Here is a 23,251-nt window from a genome sequence, read left to right as displayed (position 1 = left end):
GATACTGCTCCGACAATCAGAATGACAAATCCTACTCTCGATCTATGCCAACTCAACAAGTACCATCGAAGACACCTCTAGAGCACCTTTATAATCACCCAGTTACGTTGTGATGTTTGGTAGCACACAAAGTGTTCCTCCGGTATTCAGGAGTTGCATAATCTCATAGTCATAGGAACATGTATAAGTCATGAAGAAAGCAATAGCAATATACTAAACGATCAAGTGCTAAGCTAACGGAATGGGTCAAGTCAATCACATCATTCTCTAATGATGCGATCCCGTTAATCAAATGACAACTCATGTCTATGGCTAGGAAACTTAACCATCTTTGATTCAATGAGCTAGTCAAGTAGAGGCATACTAGTGACACTCTGTTTGTCTATGTATTCACACATGTACTAAGTTTCCGGTTAATACAATTCTAGCATGAATAATAAACATTTATCATGATATAAGGAAATATAAATAACAACTTTATTATTGCCTCTAGGGCATATTGCCTTCAGTCTCCCACTTACACTAGAGTCAATAATCTAGATTACACAGTAATGATTCTAACACCCATGGAGTCTTGGTGCTGATCATGTTTTGCTCGTGAGAGAGGCTTAGTCAACGGGTCTGCAACATTCAGATCCGTATGTATCTTGCAAATGTCTATGTATCCCTCCTTGAATTGATCGCGGATGGAATTGAAGTGTCTCTTGATGTGCTTGGTTCTCTTGTGAAATTTGGATTCCTTTGCCAAGGCAATTGCCCCAGTATTGTCACAAGATTTTCATTGGACCCGATGCACTAGGTTTGACACCTAGATCGGATATGAACTCCTTCATCCAGATTCCTTCATTTGCTGCTTCCGAAGCAGCTTTGTACTCCGCTTCACACGTAGATCCCGCCACGATGCTTTGTTTAGAAATTTGGATTCCTTTGCCAAGGCAATTGCCCCAGTATTGTCACAAAATATTTTCATTGGACCTGATGCACTAGGTTTGACACCTAGATCGGATATGAACTCCTTCATCCAGATTCCTTCATTTGGTGCTTCCGAAGCAGCTATGTACTCCGCTTCACACGTAGATCCCGCCACGACGCTTTGTTTAGAACTGCACCAACTGACAGCTCCACCGTTCAATATAAATACATATCCGGTTTGTGACTTAGAGTCATCCGGATCAGTGTCAAAGCTTGCATCGACGTAACCATTTACGACGAGCTCTTTGTCACCTCCATAAACGAGAAACATATCCTTAGTCCTTTTCAGGTATTTCAGGATGTTTTTGACCGCTGTCCAATGACCCACTCCTGGATTACTTTGGTACCTCCCTGCTAAACTAATAGCAAGGCACACATCAGGTCTGGTACACAGCATTGCGTACATGATCGAGCCTATGGCTGAAGCATAGGGAACACCTTTCATTTTCTATCTATCTTCTACAGTGGTTGGGCATTGACTCTGACTCAACTTCACACCTTGTAACACAGGCAAGAACCCTTTCTTTGCTTGATCCATTTTGAACTTCTTCAAAACTTTATCAAGGTATGTGCTTTGTGAAAGTCCAATTAAGCGTCTTGATCTATCTCTATAGATCTTGATGCCCAATATATAAGCAGCTTCACCGAGGTCTTTCATTGAAAAGCTCTTGTTCAAGTATCCTTTTATGCTATCGAGAAACTGTATATCATTTCCAATCAACAATATGTTATCCACATATAATATTAGAAATGCTATAGAGCTCCCACTCACTTTCTTGTAAATACAGGCTTCTCCAAAAGTCTGTATAAAACCATATGCTTTGATCACTTTATTCCAACTCCGAGATGCTTGCACCAGTCCATAAATGGATCGCTGGAGCTTGCACACTTTGTTAGCATCCTTTGGATCGATAAAACCTTCAGGTTGCATGATATACAACTCTTCTTCTAGAAATCCATTCAGGAATGCCGTCTTTACATCCATTTGCCAAATTTCATAATCATAAAATGCAGCAATTGCTAACATGACTCGGACGGACTTAAGCATCGCTACGGGTGAGAAGGTCTCATCGTAGTCAACTCCTTGAACTTGTCAAAAACCTTTCGCAACAAGTCGAGCTTTGTAGACAGTAACATTACCGTCAGCGTCAGTCTTCTTCTTGAAGATCCATTTATTCTCGATGGCTTGTCGATCATCGGGCAAGTCAACCAAAGTCCACACTTTGTTCTCATACATGGATCCCATCTAAGATTTCATGGCCTCAAGCCATTTCGCGGAATCTGGGCTCATCATCGCTTCCTCATAGTTCGTAGGTTCGTCATGGTCAAGTAACATGACCTCCAGAACAGGACTACCGTACCACTCTGGTGCGGATCTTACTCTGGTTGACCTACGAGGTTCGGTAGTAACTTGATATGAAGTTACATGATCATCATCATTAGCTTTCTCACTAATTGGTGTAGGAGTCACAGGAACATATTTCTGTGATGAACTACTTTCCAATAAGGGAGCATGTATAGTTACCTCATCAAGTTCTACTTTCCTCCCACTCACTTCTTTCGAGAGAAACTCCTTCTCTAGAAAGGATCCATTCTTAGCAACAAATGTCTTTCCTTCGGATCTGTGATAGAAGGTGTACCCAACAGTCTCCTTTGGGTATCCTATGAAGACACATTTCTCCGATTTGGGTTTGAGCTTATCAGGTTGAAGCTTTTCCACATAAGCATTGCAGCCCCAAACTTTAAGAAACGACAACTTGGGAATCTTGCCAAACCACAGTTTATAAGGTGTCGTCTCAATGGATTTAGATGGTGCCCTATTTAACATGAATGTAGCCATCTCTAAAGCATAACCCCAAAATGATAGCGGTAAATCAGTAAGAGACATCATAGATCGCACCATATCTAGTAAAGTATGATTACGACGTTCGGACACACCATTACGCTGTGGTGTTCCGGGTGGCGTGAGTTGCGAAACTATTCCGCATTGTTTCAAATGAAGACCAAATTCATAACTCAAATATTCTCCTCCACGATCAGATCGTAGAAACTTTATTTTCTTGTTACGATGATTTTCCACCTCACTCTGAAATTCTTTGAACTTTTCAAATGTTTCAGACTTATGTTTCATCAAGTAGATATACCAATATCTGCTCAAATCATATGTGAAGGTGAGAAAATAACGATACCGGCCGCGAGCCTCAACATTCATCGGACCACATACATTAGTATGTATGATTTCCAACAAATCTGTTGCTGGCTCCATTGTTCCGGAGAATGGAGTTTTAGTCATCTTGCCCATGAGGCATGGTTCGCAAGTACCAAGTGATTCATAATCAAGTGATTCCAAAAGTCCATCAGAATGGAGTTTCTTCATGCGCTTTACACCAATATGACCCAAACGGCAGTGCCACAAATAAGTTGCACTATCATTATCAACTCTGCATCTTTTGGCTTCAATATTATGAATATGTGTGTCACTACTATCGAGATTCAAAAAAAATAGACCACTCTTCAAGGGTGCACGACCATAAAAGATATTACTCATATAAATAGAACAACCATTATTCTCTGATAAAAATGAATAACCGTCTCGCATCAAACAAGATCCAGATATAATGTTCATGCTTAACGCTGGCACCAAATAACAATTATCGGGTCTAAAACTAATCCCGAAGGTAGATGTAGAGGTAGCATGCCAACCGCGATCACATCGACTTTGGAACCATTTCCCACGCGCATCGTCACCTTGTCCTTAGCCAATCTTCGCTTAATCCCTAGTCCCTGTTTCGAGTTGCAAATATTAGCAACAGAACCACTATCAAATACCCAGGTGCTACTGCGAGCATTAGTAAGGTACACATCATTAACATGTATATCACATATACCTTTGTTCACCCTGCCATCCTTCTTATCCGCCAAATACTTGGGGCAGTTCCGCTTCCAGTGACCAGTCCCTTTGCAGTAGAAGCACTCAGTCTCAGGCTTAGGTCCAGACTTGGGCTTCTTCACTTGAGCAGCAACTTGCTTGCCGTTCTTCTTGAAGTTCCCCTTCTTCCCTTTACCCTTTTTCTTGAAACTGGTGGTCTTGTTGACCATCAATACTTGATGCTCCTTCTTGATTTCTACCTCCGCAACCTTTAGCATTGCGAAGAGCTCGGGAATTGCCTTATCCATCCCTTTCATATTATAGTTCATCACGAAGCTCTTGTAGCTTGGTGGCAGTGATTGAAGAATTCTGTCAATGACACTATCATCAGGAAGATTAACTCCTAGTTGAATCAAGTGATTGTTATACCCAGACATTTCCAGTATATGCTCACTGACAGAACTATTCTCCTCCATCTTGCAGCTGTAGAACTTATCGGAGACTTCATATCTCTCAATCCGGGAATTTGCTTGAAATATTAACTTCAACTCCTGGAACATCTCATATGCTCGATGACGTTCAAAACGTCGTTGACGTCCCGGTTCTAAGCTGTAAAGCATGGCACACTGAACTATCGAGTAGTCATCAGCTTTGCTCTACCAGACGTTCATAACATCTCGCGTTGCTCCTGCAGCGGGTTTGGCACCTAGCGGTGCTTCCAGGACGTAATTCTTCTGTGCAGCAATGAGGATAATCCTCAAGTTACGGACCCAGTCCGTGTAGTTGCTACCATCATCTTTCAACTTAGCTTTCTCTAGGAACGCATTAAAATTCAACGGAACAACAGCACGGGCCATCTATCTACAACAACATAGACACGCAAAATACTATCAGGTACTAAGTTCATGATAAATTAAAGTTCAATTAATCAAATTACTTTAGAACTCCCACTTAGATAGACATCCCTCTAATCATCTAAGTGATCACGTGATCCAAATCAACTAAACCATGTCCGATCATCACGTGAGATGGAGTAGTTTTCAATGGTGAACATCACTATGTTGATCATATCTACTATATGATTCACGCTCGACCTTTCGGTCTCAGTGTTCCGAGGCCATATATGCATATGCTAGGCTCGTCAAGTTTAACCCGAGTATTCTGCATGTGCAAAACTGGCTTGCACCCGTTGTATGTGAACGCAGAGCTTATCACACCCGATCATCACGTGGTGTCTCGGCACGACGAACTTTCGCAACGGTGAATACTCAGGGAGAACACTTGTACCTTGAAATTTAGTGAGAGATCATCTTATAATGCTACCATCAAACTAAGCAAAATAAGATGCATAAAGGATAAACATCACATGCAATCAATATAAGTGATATGATATGGCCATCATCATCTTGTGCCTTTGATCTCCATCTCCAAAGCACCGTCATGATCACCATCGTCACCGGCGCAACACCTTGATCTCCATCGTAGCATCGTTGTCGTATCGCCAACTATTGCTTCTACGACTATCGCTACCGCTTAGTGATAAAGTAGAACAATTACATGGCGATTGCATTTCATACAATAAAGCGACAACCATATGGCTCCTGCTAGTTGCCGATAACTCCGTTACAAAACATGATCATAAAATTTAGCATCATGTCTTGACCATATCACATCACAACATGCCCTGCAAAAACAAGTTAGATGTCCTCTACTTTGTTGTTGCAAGTTTTACGTGGCTGCTACGGGCTGAGCAAGAACCGTTCCTACCTACGCATCAAAACCACAATGATTTTTCGCCAAGTATGTGTTGTTTTAACCTTAAACAAGGACCGGGCATAGCCACACTCGATTCAACTAAAGTTGGAGAAACAGACACCTGCCAGCCACCTGTGTGCGAAGCACGTCGGTAGAACCAGTCTCGCGTAAGCGTACGCATAATGTCGGTCTGGTCCGCTTCATCCAACAATACCGCCGAATCAAAGTATGACATGCTCGTAAGCAGTATGACTATTATCGCCCACAACTCACTTGTGTTCTACTCGTGCATATAACATCTACGCATAAACCTGGCTCGGATGCCACTGTTGGGGAACGTAGTAATTTCAAAAAAAATCCTACGCACACGCAAGATCATGGTGATGCATAGCAATGAGAGGGGAGAGTGTTGTCCACGTACCATCATAGACCATAAGCGGAAGCGTTATGACAACGCAGTTGATGTAGTCGTACGTCTTCACGGTCGACCGATCCTAGTACCGAAAGTACGGCACCTCCGCGATCTGCACACGTTCGGCTCGGTGACGTCCCACGAACTCAAGATCCAGCAGAGTGTCGAGGGAGAGCTTCGTTAGCACTGCGGCGTGATAACGGTGATGATGAAGCTACCGACGCAGGGCTTCACCTAAGCACTGCAACGATATGACCGAGGTGGATTATGGTGGAGGGGGGCACCGCACACGGCTAAGAGATCAATGATCAACTTGTGTGTCCATGGGGTGCCCCCCCCCGTATATAAAGGATCGGAGGAGGAGGAGAGCCGACCCTCTACTATGGCGCGCCCTGGGGAGTCCTACTCCCACCGGGAGTAGGATTCCCCCCTTCCAAGTAGTAGGAGTAGGAGAGAAGGAAGGGGAGGAGAGAGGGAAGGAAGGGGGAGGGCCACCCAATTCGGATTGGGCTAGGGGGGTGCGCCCTCCACCTTTTCCCTTCCTCTCCTCTATTCCACTAAGGCCCAATAAGGCCCATATACTCCCCGGGGGGTTCCGATAACCTCCCGGTACTCCGATAAATGCCCGAACTCATCCGGAACCATTCTGATGTCCAAACATAGGCTTACAATATATCGATCTTTACGTCTCGACCATTTCGAGACTCCTCGTCATGTCCTGATCATATCTGGGACTCCGAACTACCTTCGGTACATCAAAACACATAAACTCATAATACCGATCGTCACCGAACGTTAAGCGTGCGGACCCTACGGGTTCGAGAACTATGTAGACATGACCGAGACTCATCCTCGGTCAATAACCAATAGCGGAACCTGGATGCTCATATTGGTTCCTACATATTCTACGAAGATCTTTATCGGTCAAACCGCATAACAACATACGTTGTTCCCTTTGTCATCGGTATGTTACTTGCCCAAGATTCAATCGTCGGTATCTCAATACCTAGTTCAATCTCATTAGCAGCAAGTCTCTTTACTCGTTCCATAATGCATCATCCCGCAACTAACTCATTAGTCACATTGCTTGCAAGGCTTATAGTGATGTGCATTACCGAGAGGGCCCAGAGATACCGCTCCGACAATCGGAGTGACAAATCCAAATCTTGATCTATGCCAACTCAACAAGTACCATCGGAGACACCTATAGAGCACCTTTATAATCACCCAGTTACGTTGTGACGTTTGGTAGCACACAAAGTGTTCCTCCGGTATTCGGGAGTTGCATAATCTCATAGTCATAGGAACATGTATAAGTCATGAAGAAAGCAATAGCAATATACTAAACGATCAAGTGCTAAGCTAACGTAATGGGTCAAGTCAATCACATCATTCTCTAATGATGTGATCCCGTTAATCAAATGACAACTCATGTCTATGGCTAGGAAACTTAACCATCTTTGATTCAACGAGCTAGTCAAGTGGAGGCATAATAGTGACACTCTGTTTGTCTATGTATTCACACATGTACTAAGTTTCCGGTTAATACAATTCTAACATGAATAATAAACATTTATCATGATATAAGGAAATATAAATAACAACTTTATTATTGCCTCTAGGGCATATTTCCTTCACCGGACCAATCGTGTGGGGGTGCGACGCGAACACGGCAGGCTTTTCCTTTTGAACATGTAACTTGTAAAATTTGGTTCTGCTCCATGGTGCGACCGATAGATAGAAATAACAATTTTCCCTAGAGTAATGAGAAGTTTGGTTCTGGCGCGGTTCATGCGTGGAGTATGTACGAAAATTATGAAGTTGATGAGAAAGGTAAGATAATTACTAGTAGTACCATATACTACTACATGGATTTGACGGAAAGATAAAGATACATACGGATCCATCAACGACATCCTCACACCCTAGTGCGCCGGGTCACCAACCGACATGTGAGGAGCAGCGGCGTTGGCGGCGAGCTCAACGTGCTTCTGAACAATGCCGTCCAAGGTTGCCCTGCGGCTCAAGAAGGCCAGTGACCTATCGTCCTCCTCTGGCACGTAGTAGTCCTTGTGGATGATTTGCGCATAGATATGGGTGATTATGTCGACGGTGTCTTGCTGCGCCAGGCGCTGCGCGGCGAGTGCGACCTTGAGGTGTACATTCTCCGACGCGATGGTGGGCAGTCGCAGAGCCACCAGTGCGTGGAAGAGGTTGTCACCATAGAGGCCGTTGAGGGTGGCGGGCATCACAGAGCCTGGGCGCGTGGGCTGGAGGCGTACGTCAAGGTCGTCCGCGAGCTTCTTGATGACGGTGAACTTATCGAGGAAGCCGACGAGGACCTTGTCGAACAAGGAGACGAAGCTGTCGTCTATGCGGCCTCTCGCCCTGGTGGCCTCAAGCACGACCTGGAGACGTTCCTCGGTGCCGGGCCACAGGCCGGCGTCGTGGACCATCTGGCATAGCCGGCTGATGCTCGCGCTCATCGCCTCCATGGGTGTAGCTTCTAGTCAACTGATCTTGTGATTGGAGTGATCACTCTTGCCCTTGGTTAGGGTGCGTAGGTGCATAGGATTTCGTAGATTGGACTGGCGGGGAGCCTTTATATGAGAAGTGCAGACTGCATTGCATTCACGTGTGTGTTGGCCATCTACTCCTTGGCCCTCTACTGCACCTGCCTTTGGCTGTATGACAGGTGGGCCACCCACCTGTTGGGCCCACGTGTCATTCACCCAAACGCAGGTGTAGTAAGTCAATGAAGCTGCGTCCCCCTCCGTCCCAAAACACTTAGGCACGGTACATTAACTCCCTCCTTGTTTCTTATTTCGTGACATATCAACCAATGAGAGATGTGGGCCGTTCATGCTTTCAATGACTTGAGACTACCAAACATGACATGTGGTGGTTAGTTCATTGCATGTATGTAATCCTATTAATTAGCAAAAAGACATTAAGTTCTCTCACTTTCCCCTTCGTCTTGGTCATGGTGCAAACCCTAAGAGCATGGTTAATAGTATAGCCAGCTGCTGGCTATATGATGTTGCCATGTCATATAGAGCCATCACTTCTAGCCACTCATACAATAAGGTTAGCTATAAGGCTAGCTATAAGAGTACTACTTTTTCTCATCTCTCTCTCTCTCTCTTTCTTCATATTTATTGTATATCGGCCTAGGAATCCGCATATAGCTAGGCTCTTGCATGAGAGCCCACTCCTCTTTTTCACTTGCTCTAAGATGACTTAGACTAGCCACAGTGGAAGTAACTTCAACAGTAACATCGAGTCCAACTCAACAAATTTGCTTATGTGGCAATGAGTTAATGAGGAGAGAGGTAGTTTGAGTAACTTAGCTAGTTATTACTGTAACATCACATGTCCCAATGCAATATGAGTCTATAACCTAATAAATGAGGCTTTGCATGTTACCATACTTATGTTACTACCCACTATGAAAGGCAGTAACATAGTTTAGGGATATGTGTATGTTACTAGTGTATGTTACTCTTCATTGTGGCTAGTCATACACCTAGACGGAGGGAGTAGTCTCAAGTCATTGGATGCATACGCACCCCACGTCTTGTATTGGGTGATTTCTTTTTTCATGGCAAAGAACAGGGAACGAGGTGGGTAGTTAATGCACCGCGCCTATAAGTTTTGGGATTACTATTTGGTTTTCGTAACGTGACTAATGCACGAGTACAGAGGGAGTACAATAGTAGTCTTTGATTGCAATTTTTTGTTGGTAGCTTACAAAGCTGAGCGCTCGGTGAGTACAATAGTAGTCCGATTGATGAGACTTCAGATTTGAGCCATGTACCGGAAGGAATAAAACAATACACCATGTATTTATTTACATAGGTAGTAGTACATTTTTTGTGACATGCATTACTAGATATTGCTAGTCAAATACTAAATCCAAATGGACGTGGTAGTACTACTAAATCCATATGGTGGTGCTAGTACTACTAGTAGTAGTACCAATGTAGTAGCACTGTACTACCCGTTTGTCAAATTATTACGTGCTGCTCGTCGCAGTGAAGTGACAAGACCCTGCGCCGGAGATGACACCTGAGTATAGGCGTCGTGTTCGGCATAACATGAGTCAGCCTCACTGTCTGCAGTCACTATCATCATGGCTATAGAGCTAGCCTGCTTACAACTAGCCGTGTTCGACATAATTTCCCGTGCGTAGATGCCCGTGCATTGCACGGAACACCAAGATTGGGGGTGGACGGCTCCAGCAGCGGCCATTGCGCCAGATTTTTCCATGGCCTTCTAGATGTGGTGGGGAGGAGATAAGGCTGATTGTGAGAGACAAGGAGTTGTTTGTAAATAGGGAACAAGTGCGGGCATCTTTTTGTAAAACTGGAGAAGTTTGGTTTGTATGCGTCAGATCTAGATCCGACGGCTATTGGTGAAAGATGGCAGGCACAACATCATCACCAACTCAGGACCTCTTTGATTCGCAGGATTTTGAAAACGCAGGAATAGGACACGACAATATTACAAGTTTCAAACCGATATTACAAATGTTAGGAGTAATGCTGCACCTACGAAGAGGGAATTACTAGGAAGTTTACGTAAGAACTTTCGTTACTTTAGGTGGATGCAGCATTATTGTACAAACTAAAATCCACCGCCCTGACAAGTCACTAATGGGCAAATAAATTTTCGAGTCTCTGGCCACTTGATGTTTCAAAAACAAATTCAGCTTCTGCGGAGACTTTGTCATTTAGGCTTAGACGCTTGCGGTGATCAGCACGCCATTCATTGTTGCGCCAGAGAACGACAAACCTCATTACCTTGAGCACACTTGCCTCCAGAACAAAGAACCTGGCCAATTTAATCTCACATGTGCTGCCTCGCTAGTCGATGAAATCAATTTCTGTAAGATGGAGATCAAGGCATTCGATGAGATTGTTATAGTGCAGCACATTTTTCACTTTTGGGTCTTTTTTTATCTGCAAAAGAAGAGAACATATTAGAGTAGCTGGCTATATAAGATTGCCGTGTCATCAAGAGGTACCAATATCATTTGCTCATACGATAGGGTTGGCTGGCTAGTGATATTTTTTCACTCTCTCTCTCTCTCTCTCTCTCTCTCTCTCTCTCTTTCCTCTCATTTACCTAGGAGCACGTGAAGAGCTTGGGCATTTGTTGCCTTCCACCATATGGCCGATGCCATATTTCTCAAAAGTATGCCACATAATACGCATCGATGTCAAATCAAAAGATTTTGGCACCGCTCTCGCGATGTGAGAGAGTTGGCACCGCTATGCACACAGACCCACATGTATAAACAAATCAATCAAACCAACTACACCAGCCTCTCACTCTCCCAAACAAGTGTTTTTTCATTGCGTGAGTTAATTTGGCACCGGAGCAAAGTAGGTGATCCAGATTGGGGCACCAGGTGAGCAATGGAGGGGCATCGATGCCAAATGCATCACAAGTGAATTTGGCACGTGTTTTGGCCTACATAGTGGAGGGCCGTTATAGCCCACTTTTGTACTACCTCGTATTTAGTGTAAAACTTTGACCATAGATTTACCTAAGAAAATGCCAATGGATGTCACAAAAAATTATACCATTTGAAATTATGTTCAAATACGAATCCAACGATATAATTTTTAGTGACATGCATTAACATTTTGCCAGTTAAATCTATGGTCAAATTTTGATACTACGAAATAGGAAGAGTAAACCAGGACGGTGGTAGTACTTGCTCTTAGGGTAACCATAGAGTTACTAGTCTAAGTTACTTTCCACTATGACTAGCCTAGGCTACTATAGTAGTACAACAAAAAAACGATGCAGGTGATCACGTGAGAAAAAATACTAAAAACATTTCTTTCGGTGCAGTGCGTAGATGCAGTTTTGAACACTACACTTGTCATCGTAATTTGGGAAAATTACGAAAAAATTGAGCTACATTGTGATTACCGTTTACTAATAGGAAATAAGTTTCACCTTGATGAGTAGCTTCTCCGTGCACGGAAAGCATGTAAGGAATCCAACAACTTGATCCAGATTGGGGTCGATATATTTTATTGCCAAGATCTTCACCGTGCGCATAGACTGGGTCAAGCTTGTGGGAATCATTTTCTAGAAGACAGTCGTAAATACATCAAGAAGAAATTTAAAAATGTGAATTTCAAGAAGACGGAGAAGAAGATGAGTGCTGTACCTGAACGATTATGGATCCAACAAAGAGTTTGGAGAATTTGGCAGACGAGTACACCAACGCTGTCAATTTCGGCACGTCAATGACCCTGATTTTTGTTGGACCTTCTAGATCAGATACAAGCAACCTCTCAAGGAAAGGCGCATTCTCAATGACGATAACATGGAACAGCTGGAGTGATCTCTTCCCAATTGATGTCTTGTTGCGGGGCCAGCAAGACACATAAATCCATCGGAGATTCATCGAGGCGATGTGGAGGCTAATGAACCCGTGGATCTTCTCAAGATGAAGGTACTCGAGCGCAGTATAGCTACAGAGCAGGTGCTCCATAGCCTGCTTCGAGATGCCAACGTCGAAGAGGTCGAGCTTCTTGAGTTGGGGGAGAAGAAGGGCGGGCGCGCATTAATCTGGGAAAGATAGCAGGAGCTGAAGCTGGCGCGGCGCAGCGTTGGCGTGAGGCGAACCGCGGACGGCGGCAGAGAGCGACATCGTCCAGCTTTAGAGCTGAGCTCCTCGAGCTCATCTAGGGCGGGGGATAAGAACCACTCGTCGAACTTGGCTTGGACCTTGCAGTTGGTACTGAACATGCGGATGTCAAGTCGTCTGGCTGGCCCAGGGTGCGATGAAAGGATCTTGGAGACTGCGGCCATGCATTTGCAATCCCCGTCGCAGAGGCAGCTGTCGACGGTTAGGTTGAGGGGGACATGGTGTCGGTGTCAGAACTGGTGGATCTCGGGTAGGGGGTCCTGAACTGTGTGTTTAAGGTCGATGGTAACAGGAACAGGGGATACGATGTTTACCCAGGTTCGGGCCCTCTTGATGGAGGTAATACCCTACTTCCTGCTTGATTGATCTTGATGAATATCAGGATTACAAGAGTTGATCTACCACGAGATCGTAATGTCTAAACCCTAGATGTCTAGCCTGTATGATTATGATTGCCTCTACGGACTAAACTCTCCGGTTTATATAGACACCGGAGGGGACTAGGGTTGTACAAAGTCGGTTTACAGAGGAAGGAATCTTCATATCCGAACGCCAAGCTTGCCATCCACGCAAAGGAGAGTCCTATCCGGACATGGGAGAGAGTCTTCTTTCTTGTATCTTCACGACCCATCAGTCCGGCCCACGTCACATAGGCCAGACGCCCGGGGACCCCTTAATCCAGGACTCCCTCAGTAGACCCTGAACCAGGCTTCAATGACGAGGTGTCCGCCGTGCAGATTGTCTTCGACATTGCAAGGCGGGTTCCTCCTTCGAATACTCCAAAGCGACCTTCGAACACAGAAAACGTGTCTGGCTCTGCAAAACAAGTATCACACATAACCGTGGAGAGTATAATATTTCACGAGTCCAATCTGCTGACAACTTTTTGTAGCGTGACATCACGTCCCTGCCCGGTCATTATTTCGAACCGTTTTTTTAGCCTCCCGCTCCATATTTCGAGATGCGGTTCTATTGGCACGTCTTGTCAAAGCAGAGATCGTGTCCCCTTATTGCGTGATTCTCATCAATATGGGCGTGGGTAATCCAACCACGTCGTCTGCACGACCCTTAGGGAATAGGCGAGTTTTAAGGCGAGTGGGGAGGCACTTGATATTCACTGCCTTTATAAGGAGATAAGGATTCACCTTTTCACCCACGCCTTCCTTCTCTCGGCCCACCCATTCTCGAGCTCCAGCGCCCAAGCTCTCATCCTCTCCGCCTAAAAAAAGCACTCCGACCATGTCCGGATCTGGAGCGCAAGGCAAATGGATGGTTTCCTCTATTAAGGAGAAGGACATCAGCAAGCTCCGGGAAGCCGGGTACTTGGCCAAGGAAATCGCCCACCGGCTTCTGTAAGTGCATCTAGTGCCCCTTAGTGATTTTGGTGTATTGAAGACTTACAGATTAAGGGACTAATGTGTTTATGAGTGTACACAGGTCTATAAGTCTATGAGGAGTTTGATATTTACAAAGAAAGTCGACCCCTAAAAATGAAGTTCTTCGACTGAAGACTTTGGATTTCTGAAGACTTTCTGAAGACTTTGAAAGTGAAGAAATTGGTGTGACCTTGAAGACTTGGTATTCATTTGAGGAACATGAAGCGTGAAGACTTTTGTTTTCGTAGTTTCATTTTCTCTTTCTTGAGTCATAGGAAACACCGTACTGTTAAAGGGGGTCGAGGAAATACTAAGGAAAAATTTCCATGTGATGCTCAACTCAAAATCCTACACCTACCAATCCCTTTGAGTGAAGCCATTGGAAATGTAATACAGTTCAGTCATATTCTTCAGTGACAGAGACGAAGCTCCTCTGGTCTTTGAGGAATTTGTTCTGACTGAGGAGTTAGGAATTCGCCAGTGCGGATTGCCTACACTGTGAGGAACATGATAGCCCTGAGGAATTTGATACTCAAATTCCGACCGTTGCTGTGCTATGCGCCAGCTGTCCCAAAATATCTATCCACCTAACGGTCATATCATTGAAGGGCATTTATGTCTTATCATGACGGGCTGCTCCCTAGGCTATAAATAGCCGCCCCTACAACCACTAGCTGGTTGGCTGCTCCGAGAGAAACTAACACTTGTCAATTGAGAGCATCCCATCCTCCAAGGACTTTGAGCGAAAATCATCAAGTGAGGAAAACCCAAACCCAAACACCTACAAACACCAAGTGATTGAGCATCACTGAAGAGATTGATCCTGTGTGGATCCGACGCTTGTTACCTTTGAAGACTGTGCTTCTTCCGGACGGTTAGGCGTCATGGTCTAGAGCATCCAAGAGGAAATTGTGGATCACCGAGTGACCGAGTTTGTGAAGTTTTGGAAGTCACTTGAAGACTTACCATGAGTGATTGGACGAGGTCTGTGTGACCTTAGTTCAAGGAGAATACGGTGAGGACTGTGTGTCCTCAGGTTTAAATACCTAGCTGCTCCAACCAGACGTACAACTGAGACAACAGTTGGAACTGGTCTACCAAATCATTGTCTTCACCAAGCCTACTGGTTCTATTTCCTCAACTCTTTCATTTCCTCATTACTGTGTTGTATGCTTGTTCATATCTGTATTTGAAGACTTTGACTGAAGAATTTCTCAATTTCCTCAGTTCAATTTCTTCAGTCTGTTTGTCTTCATCCTGTGTTATCCTGTGTTTACGCTTTCTGTACTCTGTGCTTGTCTTCATTTCATCATGATGACTATGCTTGTGTTCTGCTATGCATACTTTTGAGTACTTATTCCGCTGCAAGTAGTTCTTCGCTAAGGAATTTCCTCACCCACAAATTCCTCAGTGAAGAATTCATAAAAATCGCCTATTCACCCCCTCTAGTCGATATAACGCACTTTCAATTGGTATCAGAGCAAGGTACTCCCTTGTTCTGTGTGATTTTGGTTTAACCGCCTGAAGTTTTAGTTATGTCGACTGCAGGTATGATCAAGGTCTCTGTTGGGTGTCCTACCTTCAATGGGACGGACTACCCCTACTGGAAGAATAAGATGCGAATGCATCTTGAGGCAATTGATAACGATCTCTGGTATGTGGTGGAAAATGGTGTTCCCTCTGTCTCACCCTCACTGAACGCTACCGATGTGAAGAGATTCAAGCAACTCGATTCTCAAGCGAAGAATATCATATGTGGTCATCTGAGCAAAGGACAGTATGGCAGAGTGAGTGCTTTGGAAACTGCTAAGCTTATCTGGGATAGGTTGTCCAAAGTGAATGAAGGAGTCTCAACTCAGTGTGACTCTCGAGTTGATGTTCTTCGCAATCTCTTCAACCGCTTCAAAAGACTCGACAATGAAAATGTTCAACAAACCTTCGATTGCCTCACTGACATCTCAAATGAGCTTCAAGCACTTGGTGCCACTGACATCCCCGACCATGAGGTGGTGAAAAAATTGTTGAGATCGCTTGATTCTTCATTTGATACTCTGGCATTGATGATACAAGAACATGCTGATTACAAGTCACTTGATCCCGCTGATATCCTCGAAAGGCTAAACACTCATGAGTTCCAGCTTGCTGAAAAGAGAGATCTATATGGTTCGAGCTATGGCAAATCACGTGCACTGAAGGCCAAGGCAATTTCTGAGTCTGAGGATGAAGACTCTGATAGCAGCCTTAGTGACCCTGAAGAACTGAGCCATGATCTAGCACTGCTCATGAAGAAATTCCAGAAGTTCTCAAGATGGTCGCTTTGGAAGACCCTCAAGGAGCAATGATTCCTCATCCAGTGACTACAAGAAGAGGCTTTGTCACAAATGCAAGAAACCAGGACACTACATTCAAGATTGTCCTCAGTGGGAAAAGGAATCAAAGAAGAAGAAATACAAGGATTACAGTTCTGATGATGCGAAGAAAAAGAAGAAATCCTCAAAATCTTCATCATCAAAATCCTCAAAGTCTTCATCTCACAAGAAGAGCAGCTCAAAGAAGGCTCGGGCATTCATTGGCAAGGAAATGGACTCTGAGGCTGAATCTGAAGAAAATGAGGAAGAGGAGGCATCTGAGGATTCCGAATCCGGTGTGGCGAGCCTAGCCCTCGCTACTGCATTCGTCAGCAAGTCTATCTTCAACACTGAATAAAATGACCTCACCAACAAGGCTGATGAAGGCAATGATGACTACGCTCCCACCTATTGCTTCATGGCAAAGGGTGCCAAGGTACTCAAATATACCTCCTCTGAATCAAGTGAGAATGAATCTGATGAAAACCTTAAGCCCAGCTATTCTAATCTTGCTAAGATTGCTGTGAAACAACAAAGGGCCCTTGAAAAGGTTCAAAACATGCTAGATAAAAGTGATGATATGTTGGGTGAAGAAATGGATCGCACTAAAACCTTGACTAAAAATCTTCAGAGACTTCAGACTAGGTTTAACAACCTTCAAGGTCATCATAACACTCTCTTGTCTGATCATGAGAAGCTTTCTTATGAATTTCTTCAAAGAAAGCAAGATCTTGAGAAGCTAAGAGTAAGTTATGAAGATCTTCAGAAGGAGCGCGATTCATTACTTGCTCAACAAATCAGTGCTGCTCAGGAAGAATTTGTTCCTCCATGTTTGAAATGCATTGAACATGAATATGCTAATTCTTTACCTAAATGTTCAAATGCTTCTAATGCTACAAATTCTTCAACTGTCTCTGCTATCACTAATTCCTCATCTGAGGACATTGCTAGTATCACTGACTATGCAGGGCTGAAGGAATTGTACATGACAGGCATGTACAAAAGCCTCAAAGGGCATCGGACTCTTTGTGATGTGCTTAAAAATCAGATCCTCAACAGGAACCCTAGGAAAGAGGGTATTGCCTTTGAGAGGAAACTCAATGCTGATGGTACATATTGGAAGCCTGAGCAGTACCCCAAAACCTCATGGGTTGCTGCAAAGGGACCTCCAGTTGATCCATCTAATTTATCTGGCTTTACATGTGAATCTTCTCATTCTTCTGATGAGTCATTTGACTCCAACTATAAACTATTCAAAAATAAGAATGGTGAAGTATTTGCTAGATATGTTGGCATAACTGCAGGAACGGTTCTCCTATGAAGAAAATCAGGGTTCCCAAAAGGTGCCTTGAAAGTCTTCAGGTGAATGTCCTCATGACACCACCTGTGAAGAATAGGAACCCCAGATCAAATTCTTCATATGGACCAAATTCTTCATATGGATCCAAGTCCTGATACGGACCAAATTCCTCACATGGATCAAATTCCTCAAAAGTATCAAAGTCCTCATATGAACATCATCGTGATAACAACTCTGTTTCGCAGGGAAGAGCTAAGGGCTATGAATATGAGCATTATTCTTCTAATCATTATGTTCATATGTCCTCGAAGAATTTCTCTGCTTATTCATATGCTTACCCTAACTTCTCTTATGTGAAACGAAATGGATTGGCTTCTATGCCACCTTTTTCGTATGGAGCTCACAGAGTGATGAAATCTTTGCCACCCCTTCAGATGTGGGTGGTGAAGAAAAAGAATTAATCTTTTATGCAGGGTCAGGTCTCCAGACGTACTTAAACGTCTGAAGAATTTGCTGGAGACCTGAAAAGTGCCTGAAAGGACGCAGGCTAATCATGAAGAAATGAACTTTCATTTCTCACGTCCTCATACTGTTTTAACTGTTGCATTGCTTGATGAAATTCGTCTGATGAATTGTGATGTCATATTCTTCACTGATGAAGTATATGAAGTTCGTAAGCTGCACTAATTCATCTGCAGGATGATCAACCCAAAGCCACTGAGTGGGTCCTCGATAGTGGATGTACAAATCACATGACTGGTGACAAGAATCTATTGATAGATGCACCCTTATCACCATCGCATCTGAAGCATATCATCTTCGCTGACAAAGGCAAAAGTCAGGTATTGGGTCTAGGTAAGGTTGCGATCACAAAGGATCGACACATGGACAAAGTCATGCTTGTCGAGTCCTTAGGATACAACCTCATGTCTGTCTCAATGCTTTGTGATCTTGATATGGTAGTTGTCTTTGGCAAGTATCGTTGTATTGTGGTTATGGAAGATGAAAATTCCAAAGTCTTCGAAGGCTTTAGGAGAGGAGACTTGTATATTGTTGATTTCTCTACAGGACCGCAACCAGCCGTGTGCCTACTTGCAAAAGCTTCAGAAGGGTGGCTATGGCATCGATGACTTGGCCATGCAGGCATGAGGAATTTGCTCACGCTTGCGAAGAAGAAGCATGTCATTGGCATTGAAAATGTCAAATTCCTCAAAGATCACCTGTTTGGAGCTTGTGAAGCTGGAAAGATGACCAAGGCTAAGCATCCAGCGAAGACTATCATGACCACTACTCGACCTTTCGAATTGCTTCACATGGACCTCTTTGGTCCTAACCATTACTCAGTTGTCACAAATGACGCATCTCTCTATGGCCTTGTTATTGTTGATGATTACTCTCGTTACACATGGGTACACATTGTTACTTACAAACATGAAGTGCAGGAAGTCTTCAAACGATTTTCCTTGAGGGCTTCAACCAACTTTGGTGTGAAGATCAAGCACATCAGAAGTGACAATGGAACTGAGTTCAAGAATTCTGGTCTTGATGACTATCTTGATGAACTTGGTATTACTCATGAGTTATCTCCTCCTTATACTCCTCAGCAGAATGGCGTTGTGGAGCGCAAGAACAGAACTCTTGTTGAGATGGCTCGCACTATGCCTGATGAGTACAAGACGCCTTGTCACTTCTGGATTGAGGCAATCTATACTGCGTGCCACATCATCAACAGGGTATATCTTCACAAATTCTTCAAGAAGACTGCCTATGAACTCCTCACTGACAAGAAACCCAATGTGAGTTATTTCAAAGTCTTCGGTGCTAAATGTTAGATTAGAGATCCTCATCACAATGCTAAATTTGCACCGAAAGCACATGAAGGTTTTATGCTTGGTTACGAAAAGGACTCGCACACCTACAGAGTCTTCAACAACGTTCTTCACAAGGTTGTTGAAACTGTAGATGTGCGGTTCGATGAACTAATGGCTCGCAAAGAGAGCACCTTCCCTCTGTGATAGATGAACCAACACCTGAGGAAACTATCAAGTTCAAGGCTACTGAGGATGTCATTCCTACCGAAGAATCTGCTGAAGAATTCATTCCAGAACATGAAGAACGTCGAGCTAATGCACCTGAAGAAAATGCTAAAGAAAATGGCGTTGAAGAAAATGCTGATCAAATTCCTCGACGACAACCAACTCATCCTCGCGTTGCAAAAGAAGTGCAAGTTGAAAAGATCATCGATGTCATTGAAGCACCAGGTCCTCTCACACGCTCAAAAGCTTCACATTTATCTAACTTTTGTGGGCACTATGCTTTTGTCTCTATCACAGAGCCCACTAAGGTAGATGAAGCATTTCTGGAGCCTGAGTGGATTCAGGCCATGCAAGAAGAATTACATCAGTTCGAGCTCAACAACGTCTGGGAACTGGTCAATCATCCAGATCCTGGCAAACACAATATCATTGGCACAAAGTGGATCTACCGCAACAAGCAAGATGAAAATGGCCTTGTGGTGAGGAATAAGTCACGGCTAGTAGTTCAAGGCTACACACAGGTTGAAGGAATTGATTTTGATGAAACTTTTGCACCTGTTGCTAGACTTGAAGCTATTAGCATATTACTTGCTTATGCTAACCATCATGATATCACTTTATATAAAATGGATGTGAAAAGTGCATTCCTCAATGGTAAGCTTGAGGAAGAAGTATATGTTGCTCAACCCCCAGGTTTTGAAGATCCTAAGCATCCTGACAAAGTCTTCAGACTAAATAAGGCCCTCTATGGCCTCAAGCAAGCCCCTCGGGCGTGGTATGATACTTTGAAGGAATTCCTCATGAAGAAAGGCTTCAAACCCGGTTCACTCAACCCTACTTTTTTCACTAAATCATATGATGATGAATTGTTTGTGTGCCAAATATGTGTTGATGATATCATCTTTGGCTGTACTGACCAACGTTATAGTGATGAATTTGCCTATATGATGAGTGAAGAATATCAAATGTCTATGATGGGAGAGTTGAAATTCTTCTTAGGTCTTCAAATTCGTCAACAGCGCAATGGCATATTCATATCTCAGGAGAAATACCTCAAGGATGTACTGAGGAAATTCGGGATGCAAGATTGCAAAGGCGTCAAAATTCCTATGCCCACAAATGGCCATCTGTGCACTGATGCAAATGGTATTGACTTCGATCAAAAGGTATACCGCTCCATGATTGGTTCCTTATTGTATTTATGTGCATCTAGGCCAGATATTATGCTTAGTGTTTGCATGTGTGCCCGATTTCAAGCTACACCGAAGGAATCACACCATAAGGCTATGAAGCATATTCTTCGATATCTAGCTCACGCACCAACACTTGGATTATGGTACCCCAAGGGCTCGGCTTTTGATCTCATTGGATATTCTGACACTGACTATGCTGGTGATCGTGTGGACCGCAAGTCAACATCTGGTACATGTCATTTCCTCGGACGATCTTTGGTCTGTTGGTCCTCGAAGAAACAGAACTGCGTATCACTGTCTACTACTGAAGCTGAGTACATTGCTGCTGGCTCTTGCTGTGGATGAAGCAAACTCTCAAGGACTACGACGTCACATGAAGAATGTGCCTCTCTTCTGTGACAATGAGAGTGCCATCAAGATTGCTCACAACCCAGTTCAGCACTCGAAGACAAAGCACATTCAGATTTGTCATCATTTTCTTCGCGATCATGTGTTGAAGGGCGACATTTCTATTGAGCATGTGAAGACTGAAGAACAGCTAGCCGATATCTTCACAAAGCCCTTGGATGAGAAGAGATTTAGCAAGTTGCGGTGTGAGCTAAATATCTTAGAATCTTTGAATGTTCTTTGAAAAGGACACTCATCCTAACACTTCTGCAAAATTGATGACTTAGATGTGCAACACATGAAGAAACATTTTTCTTCAATCAATGAAGAATAAACTCTAAGTGTGAAGAAATTAATGAAGAATTTGATTCTCAGAACCCTACGACAATTGTACGCGGTGTCTGAAATCATCATTCTTATACGGCGGGTCACGCCACCACAAAAGTTGAAAATCTTCAATTTGAGTTTTTCCTCAGTTTTTGAAATTCCTCAGTTGTTCATATTCTTCAACTTTGCATTTTCTTCACCTTCTCCATCGTTTTTCTTCATTGGATATATATATGAGTATATGTCCTCTACAACATTCACTTATGGCTAATTCTTCAAGTTGGTGTTTCTGCTAAGTGAATGTGATCGGACCCTTCCCCCTCTATGCTATACTCAACCCAATCTATTCACAAATTCTTCATATGCGTTCTATTTGAAACTTGTTCAAAATCTTCACTATGTCCTTGTCAGCTCAAGAATTTGCGAACGGAACTTTTAACTTATCTTATCCAAAATTTTCGGCTTTGCCGCTCAAACCGTTCCGCATCCCACGATATACTTATCTATTCTCCCACGATCTAACACGATCTCCACTTCTCAGTACGTGGGTGACACATGTCAAGCGAATGAGAAGGGTCAGGGGCACGTTCGTCCAATTTCTTCGGGCGAACGGGTTTTCACCGTGGCTATAAATACCCCCTCTCCCCTTCCTCACTTCTTTTACTCCGCTCGACCTCTCTCCAGCTCAAGATTCTCAAACCCTAGCGCCGCCGCTATTTCATCGCCGGTGAGGAAGAGCTTCACTGCCTCGACCTCGTCGCCGCTGTACTCGCGCCGGCCGTGGAAATCTTCACTCCACTGCCGCCGTAGCCGTCTTCCTCTGCCGAGTTAGGGCGTGGAAGATCTGCACAGACGAACTTCACTTCTCCACCTCACAGTTCGTCGTGTTCTTCATCCAGGGTAATTAAAAGTTACTTTTACTGCCCTCTTTGATTCAAATGACTTCTACAAAATCTTCAAAGGTGTTTATTCTTCAAATTTTTCACACAGTAAACACCTCACATCTCATCTGTTCTTGATTCGTTTCCCTAAGCATCATTTTTCTTCAAGATTCCTCAATTGTGTGGATCTTCGATCTATACAACTCTGGAACCTAACACAAAGAACGCTTAGTGAAATTCTTCAAGACTCAACTGGTCAAATTCCTCAAACTTGTTCCTTTTGAAAAACCTTCTGAGAACGCATATGACCTCTCCAAATTCCTCGCAACTATACTCTGTTCACAGGTACTCATGTCCGCTGCTGAATCACTAGGTTCTCATCAACTTAACTCATTTGCAGCGTTCCTCGAAGAAAAGTTGCATACTTCCTCAGAGAGTTCAATTGTTCAAATTCCTCAACTGAAGAAAATGGCTGATGGAAAGAAGCCACAGAAAGGAGGAAAGAGGCCTGAAATCAATACTCCCTTTGAAATCCCTGAGGACATTTATGCTGGGTACTGCACACCCCCTAAGGAAGATAAGAATCAGCGCAAGGTGCGCATTCAGAGGATAGAAAGGAGATGGGCAAAAGAGTGGAGGGAGTACAGGTATGTGACTCCAAAATACATGAAGAAATTCGCTGTTACTCCTCCATGCTCAAGACCACCATTGGCACCTGGCCAAGA

This window comes from Triticum aestivum, chromosome 5D, assembly GCF_018294505.1.
Source record: "Triticum aestivum cultivar Chinese Spring chromosome 5D, IWGSC CS RefSeq v2.1, whole genome shotgun sequence".
NCBI classification, from domain to species: Eukaryota; Viridiplantae; Streptophyta; class Magnoliopsida; order Poales; family Poaceae; genus Triticum; species Triticum aestivum.
Note: the sequence above shows the minus strand (reverse complement) of the source record.